Genomic DNA, 20,222 nt, shown 5'->3' with positions numbered 1-20,222 from the left:
ACTTCTACAATTTCCCACTATTTAATAGAATAAACAATGACAATCTCCTTCAAAAGCAGATTGGAGACAGAAATGTGGATTTTCAACTTTAAATGCAAAAAAAGAGTAGAGAATTTAAGATTTTGTTCTAATCACATTTCAGACTCTTCTTCTTTTCCTGGGCCCCAACTATGACTTTTGTCTTTGGGATCAATCACGTTAGCTAAATAATAAAGAAGGACCATACCTTCTTTTCTTCTTGTATGGTTCCAGTTCTTTGCCATTAATTAGATTTCCAGATTTCCACCGAGACTGAGAAAGAAGTGTTATCAGGCTATAATTTATCACGTCCCACTGAAACCTCACCCAGTGTAAGTTTAGTGCTTCTCTGTAGTCCCTTGTTATATAAAATAGATGCTATATTTTGACCAAAGTCCTCTTCAACACTCTTATGGCAGCTGGATACAAACACACAGTATTCCTTAGATTTCACCAAAAAATGGGACATAAAAAAATTTTCTCAACCACTCATGGGCCTAAAGATCATTTCATTGCTTCTTTTTTTTTTTTGAGTTTCCACAATGTGTTTCAGGTCTGTATTAGTATTACTTCATCCACAGGGCTTAAAGAGCATACTGAACACTGAAACACATCTGATGAAATGGGTTTTAGCCCACAAAAGCTTATGCCCAAATAAATCTGTTAGTCTCTAAGGTGCCACAAGTACTCCTAGTTGTTTTTGCTGATACAGACTAACATGGCTACCACTCTGAAAACTGAAACATCAGACAGCTAAGAGAAGTGCTCCTGAGAAGACTGTCTTCTTCATTGCAATGCTTTTATATAAGAAAATGTCACATACCTCCTTTTTCATACTTTTCTCTGAAATTTTGGATGCTATTGTGAGCAACTTGGACACAATATTGTTTTCAGATATAGAATTAATAGCACTGTGTATGTGCACATTTCTCCCCTCTATGGCTGCTTCTACTCATTTACTGGGTCATTTCTCAAGAGTATATCCTGAGCAAAGTGCTTCAATTATTTCTTTAAAATACTCATTTTGTGCTACGCTGAAAGCAACATCTACTAGCATAGAAGGTTGCAACTTTATCAAGTTTCTGCCTTTCCGCTGTTTTTACAACAAAACTATCGATTGATATTTGCCATTTATGAAGTGTCACAAACACTGACTGCTCCTGAATGAATCTGATGTTGAAGAGCTTTAACGTGGCTTGAGTAGTAGCGGCAGAGCGCTGGGAGAGAACTCTCCCAGCACTCTCCCATAACAAGAACTCTCCCAGCACTCTAAAAACACCACCTCCACAAGGGGCACAGCTACCAGCGCACTGTCTATACTGGTGCTTTACAGCACTGAAACTTGCTGCGTTCGGGGGGTGTGTGTGGGTGTGTGTGTTTTTCACACCCCAAGCGAGAAAGTTGCAGCGCTGTAAAGTGCCAGTGTAGACAAGCCCTTAGTTTCCCCATGCAGACAGCCCTAAGATGGATAGGCCTTTAACACCACATGGTGGGCCAGAATGGGGATGGTTTCATTTGGAAGGACTTACTTTCTATAAATGCTCTCCTAGGAGTCACCTTAATTAAAATGTTAACAAGAGTTTTGTTGTTTGACTATAAAATTTTGTCAATTATCCTAAATTATTCATCCTAGCAGGTAACGTGCCCCAATACCAACCATCCACCATCACAACTTAAATCAAAATCTTTACTGTGAGTCCACTATGATGAGGACTCACGCCACCTGAGCATTTGTCTTAACTCAGCCCTCCTAGGTTGAGAAAACTATCAGACTCTTTTTGTTTTTTTAAAGACATTTTGACTCACTTCCAGCCTATTAACTGGTTTTATAAATTAAAATGTTTTAATAAATTAAACATTTCAGATTTGCTGAGGGCAATAAAAGGTAAAAGTTTGCACTAAAATATGAAGCTCTTTCTGAGCTTTGTGGAAGCGTGCATTTAAAACCAACTTTATTTTTTAAATTTATTGCTTTAGAATTTTGAAATATGCCCACAGATCATGGTGTTAAGTGTGCTCCCCTGTTCAAAAGAGCCTTATACAATAATAAGCTCATCACACACCTCATATCCACATGCAAAATTGCTTGCAATGGGTGCATAACTGTTTTATGCCCAGTTGGAACCACATTTGCTTGGAACGTAACTCACTATCATGAATCTTATACTGAGTCAACTCTGCACCACTATAGTAATAGTGTAGAAAAAGGCTTTGCCTGCAATTAATTCTCTTAAAAATCCCCTTCCATTGCCACCACCAATATAGATTACACCAGTTTGGAGTTTCAGTTTAGATCTGCTGCCAGCATTTAAACCATTAGGTCCCCGAACCCTGCTCAGGGCAAGTCTAGCCAACATGGCCGTTAAGATTTCAGTGGCTGTGTCTCTATGCTATCACTATCACCTGTGGAACTGCAGCCACAAGAGCAATGGTGGGAAGTTTTTAAGAAAGGAAGTTTAGAGTTGACAAGTTCTAAATGTGCTGATGCTACTGCCTCAACTGGGTCTGCTTGCACAGTCTCTCAATGCTCCTGCAAGCTTTCAATGATCTCCTATATTCCTAACTACTGTACTTTGTTTTGACCTACTGAAGCTTCTGTAATTTTATGCATACCAAGTTTGCTTTACAAGGTGAAATGCACGTAAACTGAAGGCTTTTCTTGTTTCAACAAATAAAAAACATGTTTAGGCAATACTTCGAACATTTACTCTGACAAAACACATTTTATATAGTAAAAATGTTATACAGTTCACATCTCAAAATTTTTTTGGTACAACACCTCTCCAGCCACGTAATGCCATTCCTACAAAACCTTACTTTCAAACCTGTGCCGGAAACTATGGGTTAGGTACTCAGAATGCATTAGTACTGCAGCGGTTGGAGTGAGTGCTATATCTGGACATGCTAAACAGGTCTACATCAGCCACGATGGCCAGTGCAGACACACTGTACCATTAAAATAGTTCATGTCAACCTTCTTTTGTTGGACTGACACAAGAGACACTGCTATACAGGGTTCTTGGATTCTATTCCCAGTTCTTCCACTAACTCATGCCGTGAGGCTGGACAACTCACCTCCCCTCTGTGCAAGATAAGGATAGCACACACCTAAGGTTTTCCATCATTGTAGTACTGCAAACCTAACTCATGGGGTGAGGAGGCTTACGTTCATGTTTGCAAAGTGCCTTCACATAATTGGACTTCACATAATTGGACTCATAAAGCACCTGTATGAGCAAACAGTACTCCTGTTACTGGTTCTGGAAGCCCATATAATAAAAAGATGTGATCTCCTAAAATGACCGATTTGCTTAGGTGGGTGTAACCAGACCCTACAATCTCCAATGAGATGGCAAGGAGAGAGAAGTAGTGACTTAACAAGTCCTAAGATGCTTCATGAGAGCTGAAGCGGAGAAACACACTTTTGCCAGAGCCTGAAAAATTCATCTGTCTGGGGCAAATAGGAATCTCTCTCAGACAAATGCCACCAGCTTATGCATAACCTATGCCTTCATTTTAAAGTAATATATTTCAAGCTCTTATAATTGCAAAAACAACCTTCAGCTACTATTCATAGCTTTGGCAAACCCAGAGTGAAACTGCAGGTAGCAATGGAAGTATCAAAATTCAGGTCAAATTCACATCTTGGAAAAGCTATGAATAGCTGTAGAGGTGGGCTGAAGAGATATTTACTGGGGACATGGACCCAAATCAGAGGGTTGACGATGGCTACATTGGAAATACCAGCCTTGCAATAGCCCAGGATGACTAGTGTGAGACTAGTGGAACAGAAAAAGGTTAGAGAACGTTAAACTGATAAACTGCCAATAAGAGCAATCCCAGTATTCTCCCCTTTCCCAATAGTCAGAGGTTTGTGGATGAGGAGGGATGGCTGAGAGACAGTGGGGAACTTTAACTTCATCTAGTTCTTTGGATTTTACAAGTTTGGATGGGAGGATGAATAGAAGTGAGGATGCGCGAGTGGCTAAATGCACAAATGGATGTCTGTGGGAGAGATTATTTTTAATTATTTTAAATCACCCATAAATTGGCTAAGTTTACAGAAGATACATAAGATCAGGAACCTATCTTCAAAGAAAGGTAAAAGTTAGAAAAGAAGGAAGAGAAAAAGACTGATTTAGGGGAGAAGTAGGAGAAATGGAAAAACAGAGAAGGATGTAGAGAAGTAGAGAAAGAAAACAGATATAAGGGCATGCAAAACAAAGATCTCAGACATGACTGAGGTACATTTCAAGAAAACAAAGATAAGAAGTTACAATTAATAGCACACAATTTGTTCCTCATCTTTAAAATGCAGGAGCCATGGCTTACTGGCAGATAGGCATAGCATGATAGCAGAGGTGGGGTTTTTTACCGACTAGGTTTAATCCTTCCACTAGATTGAAGGCCTGCACATTTCAAAAACGAGACAAACTAGAGCAGTGGTTCTCATCTAGATATTTGCCTAGTTTTACAAGAGGCTACATAAAAAGCGCTAGCAAAGTCAATACAAACTAAAATTTCATACAGTGACTTGTTTATACTGTTCCATACACCGAAACGCAAGTACAATATTTACCAGTCGATTTTATAATTATATGGTAAAAATGAGAAAAAGCAATTTTTCGTTACTGGTGTGCTGTGACATTTTTGTATTTTTATGCCTGATTTTGTAAGCAAGTAGTTTTTAAGGGAGGTGAACCTTGGGATACAATCATGTGGAAAAGTTGAGAGTCCTGAACTAGAGGGCCATAGCAGCCAGTTTTGCCACTACATGACATGGGTGAGGAAGAGTTATTGCTATGTAATTTGGTCCCTGTCTCAAACTCCAAAAAATCACTTCTCTGAACAAGAGCTTGTCTTTTCACAGCATAAGTTTACTGAAAGTCATGTTCATTGAAGGCCAATCCCATTCTAGTGCATGTCTCCAGAAAGAAGAAGTATTATTAACAGTGATCTGGATCCAAGTGCAATGCTATATTACAGGAAATCTAGGTGCATTCCTGGTAGCAGATGCCATCCTATTGTGAATTGAGGTTGCAACCAACCGTATTATCCATGTGCCAATCCTTTCCCAGTGTAAATCTTTAGGAAACCCAGATATGTTCACAGATTTGGTCACAGTGAAAGAATAGGGAACCCAGAGAGGACATAATGATAGTAAACTGATCCCATCAAGAAATCTAAGAAATCCTAATTAAATAAGGTTCCTTCACTGAGTTAACTGTAGCTGCACCCCTCGATCCACTAAGACAGAAAAACAAGAGGAATTAGTTGGAGTCAGGGATACAAATTCCATTTCGTATTTTATGAAAGGATCTAACTTGCAAGGAATAAACAAAAAACAAAATGTGTAGGAAGGAGAGTTATTAAAGTTACTGCTTAAAAAACCTCAGCTTGCCTGATTTTTTTTAAAATGTAAGTTGCAAAGAACATTCACTTTAGCTGAAATCCTAAATATGAGTATTCTGTAGATGTCGAACACAACTCTAGTGATGCTATCAGGACTGTCAGCCTTTAGCAATCAGATTAACATACAGTAAATGTCCAATCTCTCTGCTGATTTATCTGCTGCCTACATTAACCACTAAAATTCACACTAGGCCTGCCACGTGATTTGACTTCAGACACAGCATTCATTGAGACATTAAAGTCTTACAACGTCCCTTTCACCACAAACTCTGAGCAGGTTTAAATAAGCAATGCTTCTGAGTAAGTGTAGCATTTGGAGCAGATTTTTTATTGTCTTCATCAAAACCAGCCAGCCACAGTGCAACCAAAGTTCCAATAAGCCCTCTGCATCTGCAAGATTCAGCTATGTTCCAAGTTAAATATTTCCATCTTATTGTGTACAACATTCAAAGAAATGAAGGTATGCAGATCATAGAACGCTAGCCCATAAATTTTCAACCATAAAACCTACAGCCTGAAAAAAGTTAAGCAGATCTGTACTCTTATACTACTTGATTACCTGTCTCCATTATGTCTCTCTAGCTTGGTTACCACCTCAGACATTCCTTTAGAAATAACAGACTAAAGAAGTTTTCAGTATTTGGAAAAGAATGAAATTGCTCGACAGGTTTAATATCAGCTGACAGCGAGGAGCCCAATACTGTTGACACAAGAACTCAAATCTCCTTGTCAAGGAAAGTATAGTAGTCATCCTCAATTCTAAAGGCTTATAGTACATTTTTTAAAATACACTTTTTGGCAGCCTCTCAAACATTCAGCACAGATAAGAGCAAGAGTGCTTTTAGATGTTTTTGCAACTATATTGAGAAAACTTTTTTGAAGCTTCATAACTGAATGTTAATTTAGTACTAAACCATTTTTTTGCACTGCAGCAACAAGAAGCAAGCCCACTACTGAACTCCTTCCTATATTCCATTTTTAACACACTTTCCCACAAAAATAATCAAATTTCCAAATTTAGGAGTAAAACTGCAAGCAAGAACTCCAGAAACTCTGAAGGTAGCTCTGGTTGCAGCAGTTTGCAAAGCTTAGGATGGCTAAAATCAGAGTGCTTCTCCTGAGAGAAAACTACTGGTCTGAAACCTCCTTAGGGAAAAAGAAAAGGAGTACTTGTGGCACCTTAGAGACTAACCAATTTATTTGAGCATAAGCTTTCGTGAGCTACAGCTCATTTCATCGAATGCATCCAAATAAATTGGTTAGTCTCTAAGGTGCCACAAGTACTCCTTTTCTTTTTGCGAATACAGACTAACACGGCTGTTACTCTGAAACCTCCTTAGGGAAGAGTGTCTGAAAGTGTCAAGGAAACTAATGCAAGCTGTTTGTACTAATGAGTTTGAGCTGCTGGCACCACAGCTACCTCAAGAGTTTCACTCCCTCTGCAACTGTCCTCCAGCAGAGTGGAGTGATATAAATCACTCAGTTTTATGAAGCCTCAAAACAATTTGAACATTTGTACTATTGCACATTTAGAAGATTAAAATTTATAATGAACTAAATTACAAAGGTTTTCTTTTTAAAAACAACATTACTGTTAGGGTAATTTATTTGAATTTTACAAAATTGCAGAACTTGATCCTGCAAATACTTAAGGAGATAAGTAACTTTACTGACATGAACTCACTTAAAGTTAAGCACGTACACAAGTATTTGCAGTATGAGACAAAAACTGTATTTGTATTATTAGAGGTATAAAATTTGTTACTTCAAAACAAACAATAGCATCAATGTTAATAATGAAAAGTTATTTAGACTTACAATACAATAAAGTTAATATGAGCTTTTTATATATATATACACACACAAATAAAAAAAATCTAAAGTTAGGCTCCTAAACCCATATTTAAGGCATTTAAGGGTAGGATATTCTAAAGCACATATGTAATTCAGGAATATAAATCCCATTGACTTAAAACCCTGATGGAGAAGTATTAGCGTGGTTGAAATATTTTAGCATTCCTGACTTATAAAAGTTCAATATAACCAAAGATGGCATAGGCTGCAATTACAGTATGGGGTATTTGCTTATCAATTCTGTGACTGAATGTGTGTTCTTACAGTAAAGATGTTAACAATGCCCTGGACTTATCTTTTTCAGTATAGATGAACATTTTAAATATGAAACTTCTTAATGGACAAAATTTCCATGTAAAATCTGAAATTCTACTAACAATTAGGAAGTTAAAGAAACATACAATAATCTACTTTAGTAATTTAAGATTGTAAAATGGGAAGAATGTAAAGAACTAGCAGCACAAGTATTTTTTAAAAATTTTAGGGTTTTTTTAAAATTATGATTTTATCTAGTTTGTCTTCCAGTACAAGCCAAGCGCTGAATCTCACAGGAAGAGAGCAGTTCTCATAGCAGAACACATTACATGACTAGCTGCTCTGTGTTGTAGGAATTTAAGTAAGTAAATGGTTAGAAAAAGTTCTGTAATATTGACCCAAAGAAGCAGGTTTTCAGAAGAGATTATCTTCTCAACAGGTTGCCACTTCTTTGCCCCTACAAAAGAAATTTAACATAACAGGAACAATAGGCTTGCTTTTTGCACAGGCATATTATGGCACTAGTATATATAGAGTGCTAAATAAACGTAAGTCATTTCTGGCATGCAGTTTTGGAATCACCAAAAACATTTCTATCGCTGTCTCAGAAATATGCTGTCTGCACGCTACTCTTCAATTAAACATTCATATATAAAACATGATACTAAGGATGAAAGATGTTCTCTTGTTTACTGAGGTCTATCCAAGTTTAGCTGCATGAGTTTAAAGGATTTTTTTCACCAGCTCTTCCTGAGGCTAACACTACATAAGCTCCCCTAGCTATAAATGGGGAATAAACTTCCTATATGTATACACAGAGTTTTCCCCTTTATATGCAATTACTCAACTCTAATTATACTATGATATTCTCACATTCCCTAACCCTAACACTCAGGCAACAAAAGCAGATTCTCCCAGCATCCTAAAAGTCCAAATTGATATACTACCCTTAAAATCTAGCTAACTTGTTACTAAACTAGAGATCTCCTCATGAAAGATGTACTCTCATAGGAAAAACTGAACCTCTGTATTTTCACATTTGCGTCAAACAAAAAAGCAGTACCACTTAACCCATCAGATCATTTAAAATAGGCCAGTGATACAGTACTAGCTTAAAAGTGCAAGCCGAATAGCTTCTGCTAGTGTAAATGACATAAGTCCACATTATAAAGCTAAATGATTACACAAGCTACTTCATACTATAGCTTTATTTTCATTCTGAACTGACCTTCACAAATAAACCAGAACTAGTTTCTTGCACATCAGTTCTGAAGTTGGTAGCCGGAGAAACCCAAATCACTAGATACAATTCCGAAAAAAACTGAGAACACAGCTCACTAAAAATTTTACAATAATAAATGCATAAAACACCTCTCCCCAGCACTGAAAAACTGCATAGTTACAAAGTCAATATAAACTATCTAATGATTTTATATTTTATGATCTCTCAATTGTACACTTCCGAGAAGCGTCCTATCCAACATCTGCACCACCCCTGACTTATGTTGTCAATATCAGGATATGAGCGTAAACTGTCTATGGAAGGGATTGGGTTCTTTTTTCATACAGCACAGACACACTGTAGGTGCTTGATTAATCACCGTAAAATAGACAGAGTATCTTAAGCGAAAAGGGGAGGGAAAAGACTCTAGAAACAAGGTACCACTGGTTATACTAAACCACATCAGGTGTTTAAAGTGGAAAGGGATGATTTTTTTTTAAAAAACAAAACACAGTCCATAAAATGTCATTAAAGATACTAAACTTTTTAAACATTCCAACCCACCCAATCCTTTTCCCATAACATACTCTATGAGCCCAGAACCCATACCAATGCATAACAGGGTTACAGAGCTCAACCCAGTGGACGCACAAGGCTAACTCCACATTAAGATCACGTGAACAAACAAGGCAGGCAGTCAATGCCATGACAAATCAAGGTGCATCAGACCATCTTTCACAAATCAATGCTTGCACATTAGAGCATCTCCTCTATTCAGTGCATACACACACCCCAGCATCATTCTCCTGATTCATCGCGCATACACCACTGTCAACAAAGCATGTGCCAGTTGTCATTCCCAGAACAATAAGGCTCAGGTCATCCTCTGAAAAAATGCACACCCCTCATACCCTCAGTGCACACACTACCTCCCCCACTCTTCCTTAGATCACTTCTACTACACCCAGACCCAAAACCTCAGGCACAATATATAAGAAAGAGTGCACCTAGAATACTGTTATGCTTAACCATTTCATTCTTACAATGCAGGTACCAAGACATTCACAGACCCCTGAGCTGCACACAAGACAGCTCCACGCAAACGGAAGCATGCACACTGCACGATTTGTCCTGGGATCATCAAGGCAGTGTGCCTTATGGAGTGATTGAAGAAACTAGAAAACATGGCCCACAGCCCGAGAGTAGGAATCACCAGGGGGAGAAAGAGGGGGTGAATACATTTTCCCCTCCCCGCATAACAACTCCAGAGCCAGCAGCAGAGGAGGGAAGGGGATGCATAGTAGCAGCCCCCACGCATCCCAGCCGAGGTGGGGGGCATGCACACCCAGTGGGTGGCGGATGCACAGCCCGCAGGTGACAGCGGGGAAGAGGTTGCACCTGATCTCTCTATTGCCCCACACGCAATGCCGCCGCTCGCGGGAAGGAGGACGGCGAGACCCGGGCCCATCACCGAGCGAAGGGAGGGGATGTGCGGAAATGTAACCGCCCCCCCTTGCTCAACGCAAGAGGCAGCACGAGAAGGTTTACCTGCTTCGGGCAGCCCAGCCCCCCACCTGCCCGGGCTGCAAACAGCCGGTGCAACCCCCCCCCTCCCGCCCGTACCACCCCTCCGCCCCCAAGGTGCAGCAGCCGGGGGGGGCTTCAGCTGCTGCCGCCTCCCGACTCTGCCCAAGTTCCTTCCCCCGCCCCCCACCGAGGCCGGGCCTAGCGCTGCCAGCCGGCTGCCCCCCAGGCCCGGCCGGGGTCCCCTGCCGGGCGGGCGGCCCGTACTCACCCAGGCCGAGCCCCTCTGGGCCACCTCCGCCGCCGTCCATGCCGGGCGGTGGAGGGGAGGAGAGGGGAGGGAGGGGGGCGGGCGCCAGGGGCCCTCCCTCCCGCTCAGCCCCCGAAGCCGCCGCGGCGCTCGCGTAGCTGCCGCCTCAGGCCCAGGCCCCGCCGCCGCCGCCGGACGCGGCTCCCGCTCCCCTCAGCCGCCGCCGCCGCCGCCGCAGCGCTACGTGGCCGCCGCAGCCAGTCTCGCGACTCAGGCTCGAGCGCGAGCGATGAGGGGGGAGGGAGGGGAGAGGGGGGGGGAAAAGGGAGTGAAAGGGAGCGCGCGCGAGGCGCCTCGCGCCGCCTTTTCAGCCTGTCGCGCGCGCAGCCCCATAGGCGCGGCGGCGGCGGGGGGGGGGGATGGAGTTGGCGCATGCGCCGTAGGGCGGCCCGGTGCTCACCTCTGCCAGCAAGTGAAGTCCAGCAGGAGGGGAGGAAGCGGGCGCAGGGGGGTTCGGTGCACACGTGAGAGGCTCGCCCTGGGGGCAAGCTGGGTGTTGGAGAGGGGTAGAAGTCAGTGCTCAGAGAAGGGGGTGGATACTGAGCTCAGCAGGGTGAAGGGGGGGGTCAGGAGTGGAGTGGGGTTATGCTGGGGGGGGCGCTCAGGGGGGTGGGGGGGGGCGCCAGGCTTTGAAGGGGGGTGGGTGCCATACTCAGGGGGTTGGAGTGGGTGCCAGGCATGGAAGGGGGATGAGTGTAGGGTTCAGGGGGTAGGTGCTGAGCTCCGTAGTCTGGAGTGATTGCCTGGCTGTGGAGGAGGGTTGGTGGGCTAATGATTATTGCTAATGATTAATATTCTTTGCACTCTTAAGAAACCTAAAGCTACTGTACTATACAACTACCGCAAAGATGCAAAAACCTGCAAGTCTTGCCATCGTAAAATCTGGGCCACTGAGACCACAGAATCCTGTAGCATGGTTAATAAGGGCAAGCACTAAAGACAGAAGCCACAAAATTGCAAAAGTGTTGCATGCAATTGTTGCAAACGCAGCACTGTTTGCAGGCATATGTGATTTCATTTTTCTGGGATCCCTCTGTTGCTGCATGGAATCCTGCAACCAGGGGGGCTATGGCAAAACTCCAATAAGAACAGATTTCAGAGTAACAGCCGTGTGAGTCTGTACTCGCAAAAAGAAAAGGAGGACTTGTGGTACCTTACAGACTAACCAGTTTATTTATTATGCAAGGTAGCCTGTTTCCTCTTGTTTTTTCCTACCCCCCCCCCCAGATGTTCTGGTTTAACTTGGATTTTAACTTGAAGAGTGGTCAGTTTGGATGAGCTATTACCAGCAGGAGAGTGAGTTTGTGTGTGTATGGGGGTGGGGGGGATGTGAGAACCTGGATTTATGCAGGAAATAGCCCAGCTTAATTGTCATGCACATTGTGTAAAGAGTTATCACTTTGGATGGGCTATCACCAGCAGGAGAGTGAATTTGTGTGGGGGGGTGGAGGGTGAGAAAACCTGGATTTGTGCTGGAAATCACTTTAGATAAGCTATTACCAGCAGGACAGTGGGGTGGGAATAGGTATTGTTTCATATTCTCTGTGTATATATAAAGCCTGCTGCAGTTTCCACGATATGCATCTGAAGAAGTGAGCTGTAGCTCACGAAAGCTTATGCTCTAATAAATTGGTTAGTCTCTAAGGTGCCACAAGTCCTCCTTTTCTTTTTGCGAATACAGACTAACACGGCTGTTACTCTGAAACCTTTATTTAAACATAAGCTTTCGTGAGCTACGATGAAGTGAGCTGTAGCTCACGAAAGCTTATGCTCAAATAAATTGGTTAGTCTCTAAGGTGCCACAAGTACTCTTAATAAGAACAGAGTCAGACACACTGCTGGCACCTGCGTGCGCAGTCTCTCCTGCAGCAAGATTAAAAAATACTTCCAAATGCTTTCTCTCTATGCATGCATTTCTGTGCCCCCATCCCCCCAGTTCCTTCTTAGTATTGGCATGCCTACACATCCTCGAACCTCTTATGTTGGAGAAAGAGGCTAATGCTGACTGATTGCAGCACGGATAAAGCAGTCGTGTAAATGATCCCAGGCTGCCTAAACCAACCGTTACTCTATTGTCCTCAGCTAGGTAATTACAGTGAGATTTCACTTAATTAAAGTCATCTGAGCTGGGCGAGCTGTGGCAATGCTCTGAGAGCTTTGAGGAACTGTGGCTAACACCAACCCACGCATAGATTGTCTTTTGGCTCTGAGTAAAAGTGACTGGATCCTGGGCTTAGTTGCTCTTCAGCAGCATGAGGGTTTATATTCGAAACAGCAGTGACCCCTGTCTGTCAGCTTCACTGAAAGGTGCATGGAAGCATGAACCTCTAGCATAATGCAAATGCTGCCCAATTTTCATTTAATCAAGGGCTTGTTGCACTTAAGTGTCCTAACATTGATACGGAATATATGAAGCATAAAGGTACATGTAGAGAGAGATGTGGTCTGGTTACAGGGCTGGGAACCGGAAGCTCTCCTGAGTTTTCTCCTAGCTCTGCTACTGACTCATTGTATGGCACTGGCCAAGTCATTTGATCTTTCTGTATCTGTTTTCCCATCTCTACAATGGAGATAGTAATATATTACCTACATTCCAGAGGGCTTATGAAGAAGAATGCTTTTAATGTGCTTTGAAGGCAAGTGCCAAATATTAGTAAGTGTTCTGATTGTTTCCCGTGGTGTTGTAGCTGTGTTGGTCCCAGGATATTAGAGGTGGGTGAGGTAATATCTTTTACTTGACCAGCTGCTGTTGGTGAGAGAGACAAACTTGCAAGCTTACACAGAGCTGTTCTTCAGGTCCTGAAAGACCGCTTGTCTCCCTCCTCAACAAAAGTTGGTCCAATTAAAAAATATTACCTCATCCACCTTGTCCCGCTCTATGTTCATGTAGCATTCTACCCCTGCAAGGTTTGGTTCAGATTTCATTGACTGAGAAGGCTTTGGCCCCTCCATCAATAACACCCTGCTCGACCTCTCTAGAATAAAGTGATCCTCCATTTTACAGATTGGGAAACTGAGGCAAAGATGTGGTCACTCAGGAAGGCTGATGGTCCTGAGTTTTGTTTTCCTTGGTGTAAATCAGGAGTAGCTGCATTGACCTCAGTGGAGTTACGCTGATGTAAAACAGTTGTGGTAGGAAAGTCAGGGCCTGTTGTGTCAATGCAGTTAGGATCAGACTTCAGTGGAGTTAATCCAGTTTGACACTGGTGTGACTACGTAGAATTAGGCCCCAAGAATTTAAGATCTTCAGATCTAGCTGCCTCCAGGTTAGATTTGGTTGCAGCTCAGCTGGAAAAGCACCTAGTGGTTATAACAGCAGATTGGGAGTCAGGAGACTCTGTTCTAGTTACATCTCTGCCACCAGTTTGCTGTGTAACCTTGGCCAAATCACCTAACCTTGCTCTGCCTCAGTTTCCCTGTTGGTAAAATGGTAATAACGTTTAACTTACTGGGATGTTGTGAGGCTAAGTTAATATTGTAATGTGCATTGACATTCTCAGATGAAAAGTGCTATAAAAGGGCAACATATTGTATTGTGAAGGCCGCTATGAAAGTACAAGTATTTATCTCTCTCACAGAGGCATTGTAAAACTTTTTAGGTTTGTAATTGAGACAGAGAGAGATTCTATGATTTACCCATGTCATTGGCAGTCAGCAAGAAAAAACAGTAGTCTTGATTTGCAGTCTGCTGCTCCAAACCCTACCTCCAAGTTTCTCAATCTTTTTCCACCTAGAACCTCCTCCCCGCAGAATTCTGCCTCTAGTGGATAGCACACTGGACTGCAACCCCAGGGACCTGTGTTCTATTCCTGGCTCTGCCCCTGGCCTTCTTGGTGCTCTTGGACAAGTCACTTGACCTTGCTGTGCCTCAGTTTCCCCACAGGTAAAATGAAGATAATGATACTGACCTCCTTTGTAAAGTGCTTTAAGCTCTACTGGTGAGCAGCGCTAGATAAGAGCTATGTATTCTTTATAGCACTCTTCCATGGCTTCTTACTGTGTCCTGAATTTCCCAGTGCTTTGCGGGAACAGGGTCACTGCAGGAAACTAAGGGGTGGCTCTTTGGTGCTGGTGGGGCTATTGCTTGGTGGGTGGGTGGGTGGCTGCTGACTACAGGTGGCTGGTGGGAGATATAGGGCTGGAAGAGGATGCTGGATTGCTGTGGAGCTGTTTTCTTCCTGCTCCTGCATCTCCCGGTGCTCGGGGAGGCCCTGCTTTGAGAGGCTGTGAAGCCTTTCCCATGGCCTTTAGACACACGACTTCCCTTGCCCCAGAGCGGAACACAGTGTAGGAGGGGCAAGAATTCCACTGTGACCAGGTTAGGGGGTAAAAGAGGGTAGGACAAGGGAGTGGGAGCAACTGGAAAGGGGAGGGTTCAAAATGATTAACCTGAGCTGGTTCCTGGTAGCATTTTCCCTGTGGTTCAGCAGTTGGGTTGTGACCCACAGTGAGTGTCGCCTCTGACCATGTATCCTCTGGTCCTTGGGGTTGTTTCTTGTATTGCCTTGTCTGTTGTGCACAGCAGGTGAAGTTTGGTGGGAGGTTCTCTAAGCAATTCTTTTTGTATGTAAATTACCTACAAACAGATTTGACCTGGTCACAATTAGTACAGCATGAAAATGACTCAGAGCTTTAATACAGGGTTACAATAAAGCTCTCCTGAGATCTTTCATTTACAACAGTGATACTCAGAGCTCAGTGGCTCAGGAGCCGAATTAGCGATCAGCATTATCCAAAAGAGCCACAGAAGTGTGAATTAATTGTTTCATTTACTATAGTACTATATATTCATATTTAAATGGTATGACGTGGAAATATTAATAAATATACAAAGTTCTCACAGCAAAATGACTGACCAAGTATTATTATTTTAATCAATTACAGTTGGTGAATAGCATAGTTAAAGCATCCTGATCGGTTAATAATTAAATCACACAGTGCTTTAATAGCATGTGCTGCAGGAGACGCATTAAAGAGCCCCTTGCGGCTCGTGAGCCTCAGTCTGAGTATCACTGAATTAAAACCTCAAATAAAAGGGACAAGTAAGTTGGAGAGCCCCCCGTGGCATACAGCCAGCATAGCTGACTTTTGTGTCTCACCGCCTACTGCACTCGCTATAGGGACATGGCTGCAGTATCTTTGCTCCCATCGGTTCCTGGAAGTCATAACCTACCAGCTGGCTCAGTTCAGAGCTGTCCCCAGGCTGTTCTAATCTATACTGAGGCTGAGGTAGACCTAACTTGAGAGTCAGGGAGCCCTTGCTGTGGCCAGGGAAGAATCTCAGCCTAATAGAATCAGGGCTGCCTCTTTTGACCACAGGGAGAAGGCGGCTCAGGTGAAGGGTGGTCTGTCTTTGCAAGAGCAATACCTGCCTGTGTGAATTAATTCAATTATAAATAAACTCAGTGTGTGCTCCAAAATTACAACTGAAATGCAAAAATGTAGGAACCTGCAGCTTAGAGAGCAGGATGATTGAGATGGCTATGAGCAAAGAGATCTGCCTACTGGATTTGGTATCTCAGGGAAGGAAGGGTTTCTGATCTGGTCTTCCAGTTCAGGCCTGTTTCTCAAGAGAATGAAATACTTTCCCAAACATCTTATCTGTACCACAAAGGCTGAATGGTGCCCTATAGAAGATACCATTCTATAGCAGTTTGACTTTTCTCCTAGCCTTGGGCCCCTCTCCTGTACATCTCCTGCAGGCCCCGAGTGCCTTGCGGGACACTCTCTTTGTTAGTGATTGACCAATCCCATTGACGGTTCTCAGTTTCCCCAGTAAGAATATCTCAGAGACATTGGCTGCCAAACTCAGTTCCTATTCCCACAAAGGACTCTGTTTTGGCTACTTCTGTTTTTCTCTTTGATCCAAGTTTTGACATGAAAAGACATGTCAGCCAGGGGAAGGAAAAAAAAACAACCAAACCCACACCTCTGCCTCCATATGAGCTTCTTCAACACATGGAGCTGCACGCTTGCCAATCAGCCACAGATCCTTATCAGCCCTCTGATTTCCTCATTGTCCTCTTCCCTCTACAGTCTCCCTTCACATCATTCATTGTACAACCTCTAGCGGTATGTAACCCGTACTGCAACCCCCGCAGTCCTCCGAAAGGATATAAATCATAAGCCCCGACCACGTGCTCACTGAAGATCCTGTGGCACGGCTCAAGATATCCTGGGGCAATTCCAGTGTGGGTAATTATCTTCTACATTCCCCCTATGGTTTCAGATGGATATGACATAGTTCTGCCCTAGACTGTTGTGTAAGGTTCCCAAACAGCTGCTCTATCTCACCCCAGAGGTAGCTGCATTTCAGTGGTAGATGAAGTGCTTCCTGTGCATAGTTTGTTGATCAGCTCATTAAATCTGCAAAGCACCTTGGGATCTCATGGGATGAAAGGTGCTATAAAAATGTAAGTAATTATTAGGCTAGCATCATTAAACACGCCCTGGGATTTTTAATATTATCATACATTTATTATATATGAAGCATTTTTTAAAATTAAAGAATCCTGAAGAGCTTTACAAAACTTAACAAATTATAGCAGCAGCACGGAGGTGCAGCTGGCTCTGGGGTGGAAAGCAGTGACCAAACACCACGCAGTATACTGCAGAACAGCGTGGGAAGGGAAAGCCAAGCACGCTGAGGTAAGCTCCTACTTTTACAAGAAGTGCAATGGGATCGTAAACATCCCTGTGGCATAGGCAGGGTCTCAGTTTTGACACCTACCATGACCCAGTAAACTAAATGGTCTACACTTTATATCTACCTAGGAAGGAAAAAAGGTTGAGGTCAGCTCTGCTGGGATCAGAACTGATGGTGTCAAGGAGCCCAGGTGTCTCAAACCTAATGCTTAGACTGCTAAGCCATCCTTGCTGGCTGTCACTTTGGGAGAGGAAGAAGCTACAGACCCAGTATAATAATGGAAGCTCTAATGGATCAGCACATGGTAATTAAACTGTAAATTCACTGGGGCAAAGTGTGTCTTATCATATATGTTTGCACCGCGCTGGACACAGTAGTGATGCTCAGAAAATGAACAGTTATTCCCTGGGGGTCCGTGTGTGGATCTTTGGTCTAATATCACTTTTAAACACTTGAAAGTAAGCTAATGAGTCTGGGACTGTGGCAGCTGGACAGGGCTGGGAATGGGAGAGCTATTGTGTGAAAGGGAATCTGGCAGGGGTTGGGGGGAATTGTAACTTACAAATTCTCTTCTGTTGACTCTTTGTTAATATGTTGGTTTTTTGTATCTGTCTGTCTTATCCTTACTGTAAGCACTTCAGGGCAGGGATGAACTCTTCTAAAGTTTTGACCAGTTATACCAGTATAATTATACCAATGTAGTTAACCTGATGTACTGGTATGACTCCACACACGGACACATTTTTTTTCTGATTTAAGTGGCTTTTGGGGGAGAGGGGTAAGCTTAAACCCCTTCCCAAGTAACAAGCTAAACCAAAACCAAGCCTGCTTATACTGGAATAAGTGTCCACACGGGGGTTATACTGCTATAACTACAGTGCTTTAAAATCACATCCTACCTTATACCAGTATAACTTCCCTGGTTAGACAAGCCCTAAGGCCCAGATCCTCCAAGGTATTTAGATGCCTAACTCCTATTGATTTTAATGGGAGTTTGGCCCAGATTCCGCAAGGTATTTAGGCACCTAAGAGTTTGTAAAGCACCTAACCCAATGGCTCCAATCCAGGGTGGAGTTTTTGGGGTAAGAGGAATACAAAGAATCCATAGGTTCTTGCTCCCCACCGTATAGAATTAGCCTCTGGAGTCCTGTCCCCTCCAAAGAACTTGTTTGAATTAATCTCTCTTGGACTTGCTCATTTTGCTTAGACTTAACCCCTGCTTCCTTCCTGTTCTTGCCTCTCTTGAACACAAGAGTATTTTTAACCTAGTACTTTGGTGGCATGTTGAGTGCTCTTCTGTCCAGCCTTGTCCCACCCTTCCTGTTGCAGCCACCACTCTTTGCCCTCCAGTTTAGTTATAACTGAGAGGACAAATTTTGCATCTAGCCAGTGGTACATGGACCCTGAGTCTTCCGCATAACCCTCCTGAACATCCATAGCTCCCCTCTGCTCCTGATGGACTCTGGGGCAGTTCCTAGGAGACTGGAGGGAGCTTGTTCCTTATTACGGCTGCTACCCATGGAGCTGAGAGTCAGGTCTCCTTGGGTAATGAGACCTTCTCTACTGATGTCTTGCTGTGTGACCTTAGGCATTCTCTGTTCGTCTTGCTGCACCACCATGGGTGTCCTTTCGACTTCGCCATTTCTGTGACCTTGAGCAAGTATTTCACAGCTGTGTCAAATGGGGATAGTGAGGCTTGCCTTGCAGAGTACCTCTACATCTAGAGATGAAAAGCTGCCTCGTCAGTGGAAAGGTTTTTTTTTAATTAATTTCCTCTATCAATCCGGTGACACTGTCTCCCACGTTGGGGTGAAGTGTCTTCTATCATCCTGCAGCGCCCATCCTTTACAGCTCTGGTTTTGATTTCATGGGATGACAACACATCAGTGGCATTTTTACTTTGTTCTTCATCATGGCACTTTTTCTATATCTTTGGGTTTTATGCTGTCACCCATCACTGCAGTGTCTGGGCTTCTTCCACGTAAAGAGCTAGAACTAATTTGAGTGTTGCCCCTAACTTGAGTCAGTCCACACACAAAATCCTTTCACCGGAGGGTAGGGGTGCTTTTCCACTCAAGAAGGCTGGCCTGCCAGGGGTGTAGGTTCCGTCAGCACAACTTGACAGCTGCTCCCCCGACTGCTCTGGAGTGTGGATGCAGCTTAGCTTTGCTGGAGCGCTGCTAGTTCTCCTATGCCTTCCCACAATTCCCCCTGTGTGCCCAGAAAGGACAGACACGTTATCCCCCAAGTCACTGGGAAAGAATTCATAGAGTGGTTCAGCTTATTGCCGTACAAAGAACCCAGGGATGTGTCCTCACATGAGGGGCCCGACACGAGTGAGTGCCGCGTCAGTGTGGAGACAGCCGCTCCAGGGTTATCGCTCAGTGGGGCTGTTCTCGCTTGAGCTTGGCTAGCTCGAGAGGAGCAACCCCCGTGAGTCCCCTCTGCAGCAAAGGCAGACCAAAAATCAGTAGCGAAGGCTCTAGTGGAATGACTCCTCTCCCTTTTGGGGGTGTGAGCTCTGCTTGGGGCGGGGTGTTTTCTTTTGTTTCCATCTGGGTTGTTTTAGGCTGAGTAGATGTGGGTGTCAGTGGTGTGAGAGTCATTTGTGCTATGGTTAAAAGGCTTTCTTGAAGAGGAAGATTTTGCAGTATTTTCTAAAGATGATCAGATTACTGTTTACTGTTTGTATCACCATAGAGCCTAGGGCAGAGGTCCCCAAAGTGTGGGACGCGCTCCTGAACATTCAGGGGTGTGTGGCAGGGCCTGAGCTAGCCCCCACAGCGGTGGGGAGGGAGCCTGGCAGCAGCTCCACACCTGGCCATGCAACCACCCTCAGCCCCTGGCAGAGGCTCCATTCTCAGCTATGCTCCTGGCCCCATATGCAACCCTTACTCCTGTTTGTGGTTCCCCCCACCTTTCCCCCGGGAGCCACAGCGCCGCTGCCGGCTCTGGGGAGAGCAGATAGGGGAAGGGGGGGG

At 43.7% G+C, this 20,222-nt stretch overlaps 1 protein-coding gene and 1 long non-coding RNA gene across 3 annotated transcripts in view; one reads left to right on the top strand and one right to left on the bottom strand.

Moving 5' to 3' along the window:
- Window positions 1–10,887, bottom strand: part of ZNF652 (zinc finger protein 652) — a 33,922-nt gene extending 23,035 nt beyond the window's left edge. The window contains exon 1 of one of the 2 annotated variants that reach the window (XM_073325865.2): window positions 10,557–10,887. The gene's annotated coding sequence lies outside the window, so the exon portion shown is untranslated. The remainder of the gene's footprint in view (window positions 1–10,556) is intronic. The other variant, XM_073325867.1, reaches the window with a different exon arrangement.
- A 1,450-nt stretch (window positions 10,888–12,337) lies between these two features.
- LOC140903974 (uncharacterized) lies at window positions 12,338–19,903 on the top strand. Its single transcript, XR_013635087.1, has 3 exons — window positions 12,338–14,478; window positions 16,632–16,790; window positions 17,370–19,903. It is a non-coding gene; the product is annotated as an uncharacterized LOC140903974 (long non-coding RNA).
- The last annotated feature ends 319 nt before the right edge of the window (window positions 19,904–20,222 follow it).

Source organism: Lepidochelys kempii, chromosome 27 (assembly GCF_965140285.1).
Source record: "Lepidochelys kempii isolate rLepKem1 chromosome 27, rLepKem1.hap1, whole genome shotgun sequence".
In the NCBI taxonomy this organism is placed as follows: Eukaryota; Metazoa; Chordata; order Testudines; family Cheloniidae; genus Lepidochelys; species Lepidochelys kempii.
This window is presented reverse-complemented; position numbering and strand designations above follow the sequence as displayed.